General features: G+C 35.7%; 1 protein-coding gene across 2 annotated transcripts in view; it reads left to right on the forward strand.

Annotated features, from left to right (window-relative positions):
* Positions 1-1,137: 1,137 nt before the first annotated feature.
* The window catches only part of LOC129747744 (tubby-related protein 4), an 81,155-nt gene continuing 65,710 nt past the window's right edge, over positions 1,138-16,582 (forward strand). Inside the window, exon 1 of one of the 2 annotated variants that reach the window (XM_055742096.1) lies at positions 1,138-1,762. The gene's annotated coding sequence lies outside the window, so the exon portion shown is untranslated. The remainder of the gene's footprint in view (positions 1,763-16,582) is intronic. The other variant, XM_055742089.1, reaches the window with a different exon arrangement.

The raw sequence follows: 16,582 nt of genomic DNA on the forward strand, positions 1-16,582 counted from the left end.
TCACATTTCCGCCATTCCGAAACACAAAATATTCCCCCATCCAACCCTCCGGGAACCTACGGTAGGTGCGCTTTCCTGGTGGTGGCAAACCAACTTCGAACCATTTGGAGAGAAATGTACCCAGCTCCTTTTTAGGTATGAATGTGTTTTGAACACTGAATCAATCTTGGACTTTATCATCATTTTATTTCGCTAACTGTTAGAATTTTCTAACTTGAGATTGTTTAAACGAGTTGAGGTTTTAAAAGCGCAACGGCCAATGAGGATATGTTAAAAATGCATTAATGTATTTTTTTAAAGATTTTTTTAATCTAGTGTGCTGGAAAGTACGACTACAACGTGTAGTCGCCTTCTTGGATGTGCGGAAGTAAGCAGCAGTCTGACCGGCGGCGGCGATGTCATGCGTTGTCGTCGTATGTCGGTTTGTTGTTTGGATTCTTCGATGTTTTGTGGAGAGAGGATATATGTAGGTCTACAATACAACTAACAGAAAGATTTACGCGAGAGAAGAGGGTAGGTTGGGAAAATCGATACATACATTTTTGCTAACACCACTACCAGTATCCGGGGGAGGGCGAGAAAATTTTTGTCGCGATGCTCGCTCGTTTACACCACATCAGGCTCTGGGCTAGTGGATGAGAAAATTTTCTCGCAGTGAATGATTTGACGTTTAGCAGTTCACAGCGATCGAAAAACTCGGTTCTGTGGATTACTGTGATCGAAATTTTCATTTTCAATCGGTGGACAGCAGCAGGACAGGAATAAGGTGTCGTTTCTTCCTTCCAATTACCCTTAGATTGTGTGAACTTGGGAAAATGTGTTACTTCTGGTGTCATCGGAGTGAAATTTCGGATTCGAACAGGCATTTGGAATCTGTTTAGACGAGCTTGATGGTATTTTACAAGTTTCGTAAAATGTTCGTGACTGTTCAAAGTTTGATGTTCTAATCGTTTACATGGAATAATCGATCAAATCATGCTAATATGTGATACGAAAAAAGTGTGCATACAAGCTTTATTTTTAGCTTGCCAGAATTGATATTAGATCAATAATTTGTATCTATTGCGACCCTACCATGTATGGGTAGGTGAAAGGGTGCATTTGTCCATTTTCAAAAGAAGAAAAGTTTTTTTTTTCAAACCAGCAAGAAGCTCAAGTGTTGAAAGGAAAAGCAAATGTCAAATGACATAATTCCAATTTTTCTCCCTTTATCAACTGCTGCCCAACTGTAGCCCAAATCGGAGTTATTTTTCTGGTGCAAGTGTATGAGTGTGCGTTCCGATACACCGAATGGTGGAGCAGCCATCGGTCCGTGATATCCTTTTCGGGTGACAAACTGAAAGAAAAATTTTGTGCGACAAAAAGAACGGTGTGCGAAGTCGAGAAATTCAATCTGAAATACAAAATTGGATTATATTTGGAGAAGTATCATACACAAGAAAAACCTGTCATCACATACTTTGCCATTCACGAGCTGGACACGTTCCCCGTATGAATTCCAATCCTTCGGGCAAGAAAACCAATTACCATATAATGTCCGGTTTCGAGGGTCCGGGGACAGCCAACTAGACGTGAGGTTCGAGTGTCACCACAGAGCTTATCAATAATTCGCTCGCATCACGTTCGCTATGACGAGCTCACTCATCGGCCGGTCTACCCACATCCGTTAACATCTCCGGTGGAATTTTCTGAACAGTTGCCAAGTTTCGTTTATCCTGGCGTCGACAGCGACATTTTGACATTGTACTGTAAACATCTGAAGGTATGTATAATAAACCCACACGGCATGTGCTTTTTCATAGAAACATTCATCACCTACGTAGCCCTACCTGATTTCTTGAATTTCAAACCCAAGAAGTCTGTGTTTACTAGCGACAGAACTATGATATATTTGGAAGCACCTTTGGCATTGCATAACTTCTGGCTGGACCCTGCTGTTGGCTGCCATGCAGGGAAAAGCGAATGCAGATATTCGCCGCCACGCGCTCCAAGGAAAAGTCAAGGCCAACTAACAGTATGGGAATCGTTTACGACCAGACCAGTGTCGCAGCCGTAGGGATAAAATAGCCGCTGGCCTTCTTGGATCGATTGTTTCTGTCGGTTTGACCATATCTCCGACCATATAACCGATTATCATAAAAATTATGAAAGATTTACGGTTTTTATTCCTTTAATGCCTGCAGTGTTGTTTTGAAAAAACACTAACTAAATTCTTATCATCTGGAAATGCTCGAATATTTTCAGTCATATCTTCACAAAAAATACGCTGATGATATTTTCAATAATTTCAGTAGATTTTTGGGAGATATTTGAGAAAACATGCAGAAAAAAACTGTATTCTTTTTTTTTTTTGTTAAAAGTAGTTTTTTGGAAAATTGCTGTTACTTTCAATATTCGGAACATACATCAAAATTTTAAGTCTCAATCAATCAATCAATCAGTCAATCATTTGATGAAGAATGTTTGATAGAAACGTACAAGACCGTTTGGAACAAAAAAAAACGTTAATTTGGATGAGTGAATACTTTTATGAAACTAAGAAAACACGTATTTGACCAAATCATTAATTGTTTTATTATTTCTAGAACATTTTTTTTTTGGATTTTTAACCAACGGGTTTATTCATCCCCATATTTTTAGAGCATTTCTTTGCATCCTCATTTTGTCATTATAACTATATTATTAGTTTTATTACATTATCATTATTATTACGATGTTATGAAAATAAAAGCTTCGACGAGCTCAAAATATTTCAAAAATATAGCAAAGCTGTGAATGCCACAGCACAGCTGTTGCACGACAAACGAGATCACAAATGAAAAGGGAAAACACGCGATCATCGCAAAATCCATACTCCCACCAACCCGAAAGATTGCCATCATCAATATGATCTGTATATATCCACACCCATATACATACACCCAAGATCTTTCAGATCGACACTATTCATGGGAGAATCGCGAACAAAATGTACACATGCTTATAGTACATATTCAAACGAGGAAAAAAGATCGTCGATTCAAATCTGATGGATTATTTTTGGTCGCGATCATGAACTTCTGAACGAGATGGCACGTCACATTCCTCGGTGCTTCGCCCTTACTCCATGTATCAATTCCTCGACCTTTCCGCCTGCTTTTTCTTCGTCCATCCATGTGAAACTGCCATGAGATGTATCGTTGAAATGAGAATTTTTCGCACAAACAAATCACGATCAGCTTTGGGCACGTTTTTTTTTTTTTTTTTGTTTCGATTATAGTCGTTTTACCATCTTTATGGCATTCGCGACTTTATCAACGTTACAGTTGGCGGATCGTTATTGAAAAACTTATCCGGTACAACTGTGTTCGACGTTTACTCTTGGGCTCGAACTCGCGGACATCGGCTCAGGAGACAACAGACTTGCCAACTGAGCTATATCACAAGCCCTTTTGGGCACGTTCTGTTGACGATTTTCATTCAACAACTGGATACGCAATTTGATATAGTTTTTTTTCACTTTCACTGTTCTAGATAAAAGAAGGCATCAAATCAAATGTCGAATCTGGTAGTGAATGCTAGAAATAGTGGATTGAGCTTCTAACAAATGAAAATCATTGTCCAAATTTATTAAAACGGGAAAGGATACTTCATCAACTTAGGTTTTATCCTTTCACTATTCTCTATTCATACTTCCACAATTAAGTTTTTTTTTCCTGATCCCGGAAAATAACAAAAAATGTTATTATTCTTCTTATCTTTGTTCATGTTTTCCATTATGTTGACATTAAAACATTAAAATAATAGAAAACATAAACCGGCCGGGCCCACAGTGGAGCAGAGAACGCAGAGACGTCGGGATCAAAGGAAAAAAGAAGCGTGGACCACCAGTAGCATACGCTGAACCCAGAAAGTGAAAACTCAGTGATTTTTTTCATTTCAAATGGCTTATGTACATTTAACTTGCCCCTCACTTAAATTTCAAGTGACCGAGTCAATATTCACTTATTCTTCACTTAAGTGACTGGCACTGAATGTCTTCGATGCTTACTTGAAATTCACTGGACCGGTCACATAAGAGATTTTCACTTGGTGGTCACTTAGAATTCAGATGAATTTGCAGATAGCCAAAATTCACTCCAGATCTCACTTACATTCCCATCCTTCTGCAACTAGAAATGAGTTATTTTTTACACATAATAAAAATACTGATTATTGAGATCACGTCTCTAATTTTCGTCCGATTTTTTCTCCCCAATGACGAGAAGTAAAAACGGTTTTATTTAAATGATTTTTTGCTGTAAAGGATTGATAAATTGTGGCTGTTATATTTGAGTGCTGTGTTTTAGGGTTGTTAACAGTATAAAAGTGGAATTTCGTGAGGAGGGCTGATCCTACGCGAACGAGATCAAAGGAGGTTTTCCGAAGAAGGAGCCGTGCGCTAAGAAAAACGGATCTTAAGATAAGTCAGCTCGTTTCCATTTTTCTGTATCTATATTTTTTCAAATTTATCTTTTTAAGTTAATTAGGAAAAAAAGAATATTTTCAAATTTTGAAGCTGAATTTTTGACAGCTTCATAATGGGCTCTCTAGCATTATTATTTTTTGTCAAGGTAATTCAGGAAATAGTTTTTTAGGTATTCCTGTCGTGTTTCATACTTCCAGAAGTTGAATTTTCGGTTTTAACACCGCGTATTTCCAGAAGACGATCAATCGAAATAAAAGATAAATAAAAAGTTAGCCAGTAAGAACACTACAACTTAACGTTTGAAAAACACTTAACGTAAAGCGAAAATCAAACTGTGCTTATTGTTACAATCAACGCACAGTACCTTTTAATTAATTTATTATCCATTGCAAGAATTCGAAGACAACCGGTTTTCATTGCATAAAAACACAAAATTCAAATACACTGCCGGCCAAAAGTTTGGGATCACCCGCCTAAAAACATGCAAATTTTGATCGTTCATATCTCAGCCCTCTTAGGACATACTGCAAATCTTCTTAACTCATTTGAAAGATAATGAGCAATAGCTATTTCGGAGTTATTTTGCTCAGAAATAATGTTTTAGTTTTGCACCTAAAACTTAACCTAAAGTTAGAGCATTTTCGAAAAAACGCACTCAATATTCAAAGCCGATCATCTCGCGATAGGGTGGACCAAATTTCAAAATTTGAGTTGCATTAGAATCCTTATTCTATACTTCTCAAAACACAATCAAAAAATTTTGTGCACAAATTTAGGAATGTACTTTTAATTAATAAAATAGACACTTAAGTTATCGTCCAAAAGTTTGGGATCACCCCTAGTATGGTGTATCGACCAAAAGTTTGGGATCATTTTTTCAAAAACATGCAAATTTATCTCATTCATATCTTTCTCATCTAACATCGTATTGCAGATATGAAGGGTGCATTTGAAAGCTTAGGAATTGTTGTTTTTTCATAAATTCATTAAAAAATTATATTTTTAATCCATAACCATAAAAAATTCACAATCATAAGTGTGAATTTTCAAAAAACAATTAATTTCAAGTAAATTGTTTATGGTTATCACTTTAAAATATAATTTTTGTATGAATTTATGGAAAAACAACAATTCCTAAGCTTTCAAATGCACCCTTCAGATCTGCAATACGATGTTAGATGAGAAAGATATGAATGAGATAAATTTGCATGTTTTTGGCCAATACACCATACTGAGGGGTGATCCCAAACTTTTGGACGATAACTTAAGTGTCTATTTTATTAATTAAAAGTACATTCTTAAATTTTTGCACAAATTTTTTTGATTGTATTTTGAGAAGTATAGAATAAGGATTCTAATGCAACTCAAATTTTGAAATTTGGTCCACCCTATCGCGAGATGATCGGCTTTGAATATTGAGTGCGTTTGTTTGAAAATGCTCTAACTTTAGGTTAAGTTTTAGGTGCAAAACTAAAACATTATTTATGGGCAAAATAACTCCGAAATAGCTATTGCTCATTATCTTTCAAATGAGATCAGAAGATTTGCAATATGTCCTAAGACGGCTGAGATATGAACGATCAAAATTTGCATGTTTTTAGGCGGGTGATCCCAAACTTTTGGCCGGCAGTGTATATAGTAGGTACAGGTTTTCAAAAGTTTTATCACCACGAGGCTAAAAAAACAAATAGGGGATTTTCAAGAAAGCATTGATTAAAACTGTTATTAACCATCAACATAAATTTGCATTATATTTATAATAATAAACAGTGCTTTAAGTTGATATAAAACAATAAGGCCCAATAAATAACATATTTCATTATTTATACTTTGATAAATAATTAATAATTCCATAATAATTTTGATAATCATCAAGGAAATTTATAAATAACTAAATAATTTTACCATCAAAATCTATGTTCGAAGGAAATATATTTTTCATAAAGAGTATGAGGCAAAGAGTTGAATTGCACTGATGAATTCCAAAAACAATTTTATTTAGTTATCACAACCTATAACAAGTTAGAAATTAAATAAAGAAAAAAGGAGATTCACTTCATCCATGAACAAAATTTTAATATTTTCTATATCTTCTTATCAATTCTCTTCGAAGTTTGATAAATGTCTTAACTCTGAAATATCGTTTTTGGAAAAACATTAGTGTATCAGGGATAAGAATTAGGAAAACAAGTTAGTTAAAAATGAACACATTTTTCACTTTACTAGGTAAAGGTCTTTCTTAGTTTCTTTCAAATGCCTCAAAGACACAAATAGGAGTTTCCTTAAGGGGGGGGTAGGGTCCAAAACTTTCAAAAAATCGATTTTTTTATTTTTTTATTTTCTTATTGTAAAACATTTCAAGAATGTTGTGTAAAATTTTCAAGTCATTTGAAGCAAAACTGTAGAAGTTATAGGCCTTTATCTCCTCCTATCTAATACTGACAGAAAGCAAGAGCAGAAACATCAAACGCGTTTTTCTCGAAAGCACATTTTCAAAGTCCGTGGACATCGTCATTTGAAAACTACTTGTCCGATTCTTTTCAAATTTGGAACATATTTTCTACATATAAAATACCAGACCCCAACGTTTTTCTTTTTTGATTTTTTTACTTTGGGGAGATTTTAGAGGTGAAAAAGGGCAGATTTTTAAGTGAAAAATCGTAGTTTTTACTTCAAACAGCCACAAAAATTTCATAAAAATATTTTTAAGTTAAATAAAAACGTTGGGGTCCAGAAAAACATCTATTAAAAATATTTTGCTCTGATTTTTTGACTTCAGATGATTCTGTGCTGAGTCCACCGCAAATCCTGTTTTCTAAAAGGCATCCTCGAAAATGCTCCGTCACCGGCTCATTTTTCAATATTTTTCTACGAAAAAATTACTAAATGTTCTTTTAACAATGTTTTGTATAATGCAAAAAAATTGAATACATTTGTTTGAACGATAGCTCTAGAAAAAAATCGTGAAAATGGTGTTTTTTTATACCCGTTAGACCCTACCCCCCCCCCCCTTAAGAAAAATCTAGGAGCCTAGGAGGTGTAGGAAAACTCGATCGCACCATTGAACAAAGTGGGTCCTGATCTATAACCTTTTCCTTACTAATACAACCCTTTCCTTGGATATTTAAATATGTATAGATTCGCAGACGTATAGACGGTTTCTATACTTGGTGATATTGACTTACCTTTGTATCTGAATTTTTTAAAACTAACCTTTGGAATACAAAGTAACAAAAGGTTGTTAATTGATCCTATGAAATATCCTACTAACAATCCCTCCTTCATTCCTCATTGACTACTAGGACGTGGCCGGCGCCGTTATTGATCATTTTCAAAGGAGAACATGAGTTTTGTGCATTGTGAATGAACTGCTAGTCCCAAGCACCATTCTTTTGGCCCTTGCATAAAGCTGATGGCCTCGATCAATCACGGAGTAGCAACCATTGGCGACGTAGAACTTGTTCTGCTTAGCCACGCCAGCGATCATGGAATTTGAAGTGCATAAGTAGAACAAAGTCTAATCAAATATGTTATCTGAAATTTTAAATGAATTATCATATCTGAGCACTTCAAGTTCAATGATTTAAGGTGGATATGAGTAGTCAACTAAGCTAAGCTAAGCTAAGCTAAGCATAATAAAAATACTGATTATTGAGTCATCATAAGGCTTCATCAATTTCTTAGCGAACCACAAATGGAAGGGAAAAAACTTATCCGATCGTAGCATGCCAAGACTCTTAAGGCTTTTGCCCGAATCGGGAAATCTTTTTTCTCCACACTTGCATGAAATGCCATTCATTTTCCAAAAAAAAAAAAAAAATACTATCCAAACACCTCGATGAAAGCTTCCCGAATATTTCTTCCCCGACAGCACGATGTACAACGATGCCTTGTTTTACTTCATGCGAATGATTGTTCGTGGGTATGAAAGCTTTTTAAGCTACGTGACAGTTTTGGGAATATCTTCGTGAGTCACATCACTGAGGTTGACATCACCGTTCGTGACAGTTTTCAATGCGTTGAATTTCACATTGCTAATTCCGTCTGCAGCGCAAGTCGATCAACAAACATTTTTCACCATGAAAAAACTCGAACCACAGCACATTTTTGAATCAACAATTGCAGTATTTCAGTATTTTAGAGTGATGAAATCTGCTTTTTCGGCGGAATTTGTGAGCTCCGTCAGAAGTTGCATTCAAACGATTTTATGAAATAACGATTTAAAAATTTTGCACAATTTTTGAGTAAATTAAATTACTTTACCTCCGGATGCCATGGACCAATTGCGAAAAAAAAACAATTGAAACCTCCTGAACACAGCAAATTTTTGCTAACTCATAAACCAGGTTGAAGCACATCCACAAGCAGGTTTAAACAGTTCCGGCGATAAGTGTTTTTATGGACTTCTGCTGGATACTCATTTTAAATATATGCGCACAACTTATCACAAAAATTATACTGAAAACAATCAATTTTAAAAGTTTTCTCGGACCCGAAAAAAACACATGCGATGCCATCAGATAAACGCCTACTCCTCTCATAAATTTAGGTTTTATCCTTCAATCCTATGCTACCGTTCTATGCGAAAGTGTCTCATGTGACTTTTGAGCCTTTTGCATTATTTTATAGGTAACAGTCTCTGTTAGTATCAAAAAACAAAGAAATACTTCTCGATTCAATACACATTCTCAAATAAACTGCATATTTAAAAACCAATTTTATGATTTTTATAATGTTTTATGTAATCAAATCTTAAAAACGATTGTAAAAACAAAAAAGCGAGTTTGGCTCCTTGAAACTTAATTGTATGAGCCGTTTCAAATAAAGAATTATATAAATAAATAATCAAATCTTTCAGTAGATCAAAAAACTACTGAAGATACTGAACTACTTTATTTTTATTTTAACCCAGTGGGGGGTATTCCATCCGAAATTCAGCAAAAAAATACATTTTGAAATAAATCTATTATCAAAATTTTGAAACTTTTGGAAACAGAATAGATGTAAATAGATGATGAAAAATATTATGCATGCAGAAAAAATCCAAACTATGAGCGCTAATAAATCATAGCAGCTTTGCCTACTAGCGACACGTCGCATACGTCGCGACGTTGAAAATAATAACGATGCACCGCAAGTTTCCTTGGAGACCTGGAGCATGCGATTGATGTCCCAAGGAAAATGTCCCAAGAATCTTGTGCACCAAAGCAACCTTTGCCAATTTGAAACTTGTAAATCTGATTTACTGATCGATATCAATTGGTACAGATTTTTAGAACTGCGGCAGTAGAAATTAAAATACACGTAGTTGTATAAAGGGTTCAAAATCTAGCAAATAGTACATGGCATTGTTGATTACTTTATCAAAAAAAATGTGTATTATCCTATTGATTTCCTTCGCTCTTCTCTATTGCAAAGAATCTTAATCATCGAACTCCCCCGAGTGGTAACTTCAAGCTACAATAAAAACGGTGCAATAAAAATGTATCCAACCTATAGGACGGTTGTCTCCCGAGCCAAAGCTCACGTGGTAAGGCCATTTCCCAAAAACACTTTTGCAGTCGTTAGCAGTGCCCCACTCTCTTGTCGGGGCGGCCAACTCGAAGTCAAACAGTCTGAAGGATATTTAAATATTAAACCCAAGAACGAACCACCTTTGACTTTCGTTTCGTTGTAGGTACCAACATCCGAAAGGCTGCCGGTGGCCATAATCGTAAAGTATCGTTTAGCTTTGTGTGCTTCTTGTTGTGCAGTCGAGGAAGAAAACCAGGCTTTCACCTAAATGTATGCAGCAATGGCATTTTCGTTTACCAAGCTTCTTTCGAAAAGCCTCGGGACACGGGATGGTGAAACACAGTTGTTGTAGGTAACACCATTCTTACTCATCACTGAGCAGAGCATCGAAATTCGGCACGAGTACCTAGCGGACCGAAGCGATGAAAAATTCAGGCAGAGCAACTCAACTGTGAGAAGATCTTCTGCCTCCGGTGGCACCCCGGAACTTCTAGGACTTCTCAGGAAGCAACAAGAAGCCCGTCTATCCGGTTCAGCCAGGCTCGCCAGTGAATGTGGGAGAGAGGGTGGCAAATTCCGTTTCTAATTATTAAAGTGGGACCAATCTATTTTCTATTCCACGTCGGTAGCCATCGTCATCATCAACAGGAGTCGGCGGAAGTTTTACTGATCGGTCACGTTTCTCGGACGAATAAACGTGTTTTCACGTTGGCATCCTGTGGGATAAATGTGAAGCGCATAGACCAACGATAGTAGTGCATGGCTTGAACTAGTAGGACAAGTTTTTTTATTCGAATCTTTTGAATTCTGCCACCAATTTATAACAAATTCAAAAGTTTGAAAACAATACAATATGGGTACATCGATACAATTGATGATCTACTTTATTATACAGATGAAAATTGTAAGGAATTTAACACTAGAGACTAGACGGATAGCAATTAAAAATCCTGAACGAATTTCGCACCATGAAACTGTTTCACTGTAAAAGACATTATGTTCAGGTAATCGCCAAGCCTTTAAGACCAAGTTCACTGGTTGAAATGGAAATGGAAATTTCGAAGGTTTACAACACATCACAACGTTTTGCAGGGCTGGTGATATAGCTCAGTTAGCAAGTCTGTTGTCTCCTGAGCCGATGTCCGTGAGTTCGAGCCCAAAAGTAAACATCGAACACAGTTGTACCGAATAAGTTTTTCAATAACGATCCGCCAACTGCAACGTTGATAAAGTCGCGAATGCTCAAAAGATGGTAAAATAACTATAATTGAAACAAAAAAAAACAACGCTTTTGCACACACCGGTGTTGGGAAAATCCGATATTCTAGCAGATTCGAGTTTCAAAATTTATTAAATAGAAAAAATGATAAATGACGAAACTAACGAAAAAAATTACAAAAATTACAAAACTGACAAAAATGATAAAAATTATAAAAAATGACAAAACTGACAAACATGACAAATGATAAAAATGAGAAAAGGGACCAAAGAGACAAAATGACAAAAAAGACATAAATAACATAAATGACAAACATGACAAAAACGACAAAAATGACAAATAAGAAAAATGATAAAAATGAAAAGTGACCAAAATGAAAAAAAATTACCAAAATGACAAACATGACAAGAATGAAATAAATGAAACAAAATGAAAAAAATAAAAACAAAAATGACACAAATGACAACATGACAAAACTGACCAAAATGACCAATGAGGAAAAAGATAAAAATGACAAAAATGAAAAAAAAAAAAAAATACCAAAATGACATAAATGAAAAATATAACAAAAATGAAAAAAAATGAGAAAATAACAAAAATAAAAATGTTATAAAAATTACAAAAATGACTAAAACGACAATAAAAATGTTAAAAATGACAAAAATAAAAAAAACAAAAATGACAAAAAAAATGATAAAAAAGACATAAATGACAAAAATGATTAAAACAATAAAAATGACAAAAATGTCATAAATGACAGAATTGATAAACATGACAAAAATAAAAAAAATGACCAAAACAATAAAATTGATAAAAATGACAGAAATAAATAATTGACAAAAAATCTTTTTGTCATTGGTAATTTATTTCAATGATTTATGTTTTGTTCTTCCGGGATTTTGAAGGTATTTCAATGCGATTTTGGAAAAAGCGTCATTTTTGAAACTGATAGATCATTTTAATTTTTTATGTTTTGGTTTTTTTTTCTGGAATTTTAAAGTTATTTAAATGCGATTTTGAAATAAAAATAAGCTGCATTGATAGGGCAGTGTTAAAAAAACGACATCTCAAAAGGATAAAAATTATCAATGACTATGAATGTGCACTCCGCAGATCCAGAAGTAAACTCTTCATTTGACGAACCCTTTGCTTCAGAACCTCCTGGAGGAAGCCTTTCTACACAAGTATTTTTAAAAAGAAATTTTTAAGGTGCTTTATAGTTTTCTATTGCTGAATTGTGAGTATAGCTTGACTTCCAAAACATTTGGTTCAATAAAGAAAATTGTAGAAATAATGAAAGTCTAAAATAGAAGAAAGAAGAAATTCAGATGTTCAAGGATAATTATGAGGAATCATGTGTAATAGCATTCACAACCAAGTAACATATTTAAAAAAGTTTAAGTAGAAATGAAAACATCCAAACCAGGATCACTCAACACGGGAACTCTTGATTGGGTTAATTGAAAAGTGTCACTGTAACAAACAACGGTTCCACGAGACAAGAAAGTAATTAGTTGTGCAATAGATTTCACCGAGACGATGATGGTCGCCGTCGCAATAAATTACAATTCCAATTTAAACCGTCCTTCACCATGGGCAGATCAATCAGCTGCCTCACGGTGCATTCTGGTCGAGACGCTTTGAGTACATATATTCAAGGTTCGACATGTAATAAATTTCAATTTGTTGAACCTTAACTGAATGTATCGCCTTCTTACAATTATTATGAGACTAAAGTCTTTAGCTTACGTTTCTCAAAATGAAGTATCCGACCGAAGGATTTGGTTTTCTATTGTTTAATTCAACCACTCTACGAAAATCATTGAGCTTGCATCACCAATCAAGCTGCTGCTGTGGAATAATTTAATAACTTTCCGGAAACTTGTGTGGCGCGGGTGATCCCTGGCGGAAGCACACACAGGTGCCGAGTTGGGTTTGTTTTCTCACAAAGGACTTAGCCTTTTTTCTTGCCGGAAGCTAGCTGAAACCCAAAATCAATCACCTACCTCCATACCAGTCAAACCACCAACCATTCGTATAAAAACTCGAAAGGCAGCAGCGGTCGGTCACGCGTCCGTTTTCCACTCCGCAGATAAGCTATCGGAAGATTACCGCAGGAAAAATGTGGCCAGCCATCCGTTCAAATTGAATTGCCCGAAACTTTGTTTTCGAACTTTTTTTAATCTTGTCAGTTTAAATTCTTCCTTTAAGTTCGAATGTGGTTAAACTTTATAGAAATTTTACGAGTTGGGTTTGGGTTTGTGTTTTTAAACTGTTAAAATTAAAACAAAATGATATGAAACCAAAAATTTCGTTCATCATTCCTCAAAGCAATTTCTGGAGGAGAATGTTATGAGAATTGTCTAACCTCATTCTTCGCTCATCTAATGTCACATCACGTGTCACGGGTGTCAGTCCGCAAGCCGAATCAACGTCACCTTCAACTTCAACAAGCGTTTCATCGCAGACCTTATTTTGCAATAAAGTCAACGTGCGGATTTCGTTGCCCCGCCACACACAATAAGCATCTAAATGGGAAGCCATGTGAAACCTGGCGCCACATCGTCGGGTCGGGCCTGGAGGAATCTATCCTATGGACACGGCTTGGGAGTCGCTGTGCTGTTTTCGTGCCATACACATCGAGGAGTTCACTTCCTGGCAACATACGTAGGTTGTCGGTACATGCATATAACCTCGAAACATGATTCGATTTGTACCAAGACGGCGTTATCGATCGCTAAAACAGGCACATGCAAAACAATGCACAAGCCTACACGTATGTATTACCTAGGGCCCGCCGAGGTTATTCAATGCCAACAGGCAGCAAGCACACCGAAATAGAACTGCAGCCTTATATGATGGATAGGAAAGCCCCCAAAGCAATTACGTATCTATCAGTTGCGCGTGTGTTAACTAGAAAGTTTACTACAATGATCTGAAATTACAAGACTGTTACTGTCCCTTTAAAGTGAGTCAAAGTAAAGTTTTCGCGAATGTAAGTTAAAAAAGTAACGAATGCAATAAAAAGTGACCTTTTTTCGGATGGTGATTAAAAAAAGCAAGCAAGAAAATAGGTTCTGTAATTTTCCGTGGAAGATAATAACATGAGCTTACTTTCAAAAAAAATTGAACACTCATAAGCGGCCTTCCAGCTGTTAACAGAAAATTCAAAATGGCGGACAAAAACACTCATGTTGACATGTTTTCAGGTATTTTACCATCTTCTCTATTAAATTTGTCAAAATGTTTAGAAGAAAAACATGCATGTAAGGCTCTTTTTCGATTTTTCGCAGTTCGTCTGTTGCTTCCATAGACGCAGGAAATGTCTGTTGCTTCGATAGACGTGTTTGTTCATAATCGTCAGGTACGTTTAAACTGGTTGCCCGGTTCCACCGACCTTCAGGTCCCTTTGAAGCTTCTTGCCGGTCAGGATTGTTAGTCGTGTGGAACCGACATTTATTTCGATTTTTTGATACCGAAACGAACATATCCTCAAGTGCCGCAAGGCGGTCATTTTCGATGCAGCAAAATATGATTATTCGATCTCCAGGAAAAAATCGATCTTTAAGATCGATTCAGTCATTCAGTAAAACGGCCGTAGGATCGATCCACCCAAAAAATCGGAGCTGGAGGATCGATCTCTGATGGATCGATTTTTTTCCAGTGTTAACAAGGGAAAGCTACTTTTATTAAAGTTTTAATTTATTGACTTACAATGTATCGAATTCTGCCTGCAAAAACTCCATAAAAGCCAATCAAACTCCGATATTCAAATGATTCAGGTTGCCAGAATTTTCCGCGCGCGGCTCCTGGCCGGTTCATTTTATCTAAAAACCTGGCAAAATCCAAGCATTTAAATTCAAAATTTTCAACCCAAGATACGGGAAAATAATTGTAAATCCCAGATAGAGTTCAATAAAATTTTAAAAAAAATTAAAACTTTTTTTATCGAAACCCATTAGCAGATTTTGAATCTTCCTTTAGGCCTAAAATGTCGTTTCTTGGGCGCAAAAATGAAACATTAGAAAAGCTCAATTTGAGTTTTTTGTTTGGTTTTGCTTACAAGGTGAATGAATCCGGGCAAAAAGTGGGCTTTTTCAATAAAACACACCCAACCGGACCGAACGAAACTGTGGAGTTTCGGATCAGGACCCTATCGAGGTCCAAATCCAGACTGCCACATAACTGATCTGACTACCAAGGTAAATAAAGATTGCTCACCATTGCTTACATAATTTTGCCTCTCATATGTATACTCTCTTTTAGCGTGAGAGCAGAGGCATATTCTAGGATGCCACATACACCATTTCCAAATTTAGTTTTAAATATTCGGGGAATAATCTGGCAAGCCTAGATTAGATGTTCAACACATGGCACTGTTTGGCATCAAATCGGTAATAAAAATTGGATCTCTATATTCGGCTTAGCAAGAAAAGGAACCCAAAAGATAAAAAAATCGAATCGAAAATAAACCGATCTTATCGTTTTTTTTCATGCTCAAAAATTAATCCAAAATCGAAAATCTGAGTTAAAAAAGATCGATCTTTTCCAAAGATCGATCCATTATCAACCAATCCTACAGCGAACTATCATGTTCAAAAGACTGCCTCAAATTTGTATGAGAAATTTAAAACCTGTGTAATGTTATGCACTTAAGGCCAAAATGGATTCTAGGCCTAGTACAAGATCTCATGCCAAATTTGGGCCAGATCGGATTACGGAAAGGCTTAAAGTTTGTATGGGATTTCGAGACATTTTGTTCGGGAGAAACATCAACAACCAGTTTTTCATCCATAACTTTTGTTTCCTTTTGCCGATTTCTTTTGAATACGGTTTTTCTTGAAGCCTTAATTATGACTCGATGACATTTCGATGCATTTCGATAAGAGTTAATATAAAAAAGTTGTTGAGCTTCAAAATTGAATACACTCGATAAGCTGTGACCGTCGATGACGGAAGAGTTTTTTTCTGCGAAAAAAAATCAAGTTATTTAGAACCCTAATTATAAAAGTTATTTTGTGGATAATGATAATAATGAAATCCAAGAACTGACATCTCTAGTGGCGAACGGAGAGAGCAAGCATAGAATTTCATCCAGTTAGACAACGAGCTAAGTACAATTTATATACAGTTGCGTTCAAAAAAGAATGAAATCGCTTGAAGCTGCGCACCCACTTCCAAATTTAACAAGCTGCCATTTCTCTCTCGTTTTATATTTTTTCATGAAAATTTCACACAATCTAGTTTAACTATCCAACTAACACTCCACAAAATTTGAAGTCTTTACAATGACGGGAAACAAAGATACAGCTATTCCCGTAAAAAAGGGAAGTTTGGAATTGCTACTCTAAAATTCCATGTATTCTTGGTCTTTTCTTTCACAAATCCAAAATTTATCACAA

The sequence above is a fragment of the Uranotaenia lowii genome, chromosome 1, assembly GCF_029784155.1.
Source record: "Uranotaenia lowii strain MFRU-FL chromosome 1, ASM2978415v1, whole genome shotgun sequence".
Classification (NCBI taxonomy): domain Eukaryota; kingdom Metazoa; phylum Arthropoda; class Insecta; order Diptera; family Culicidae; genus Uranotaenia; species Uranotaenia lowii.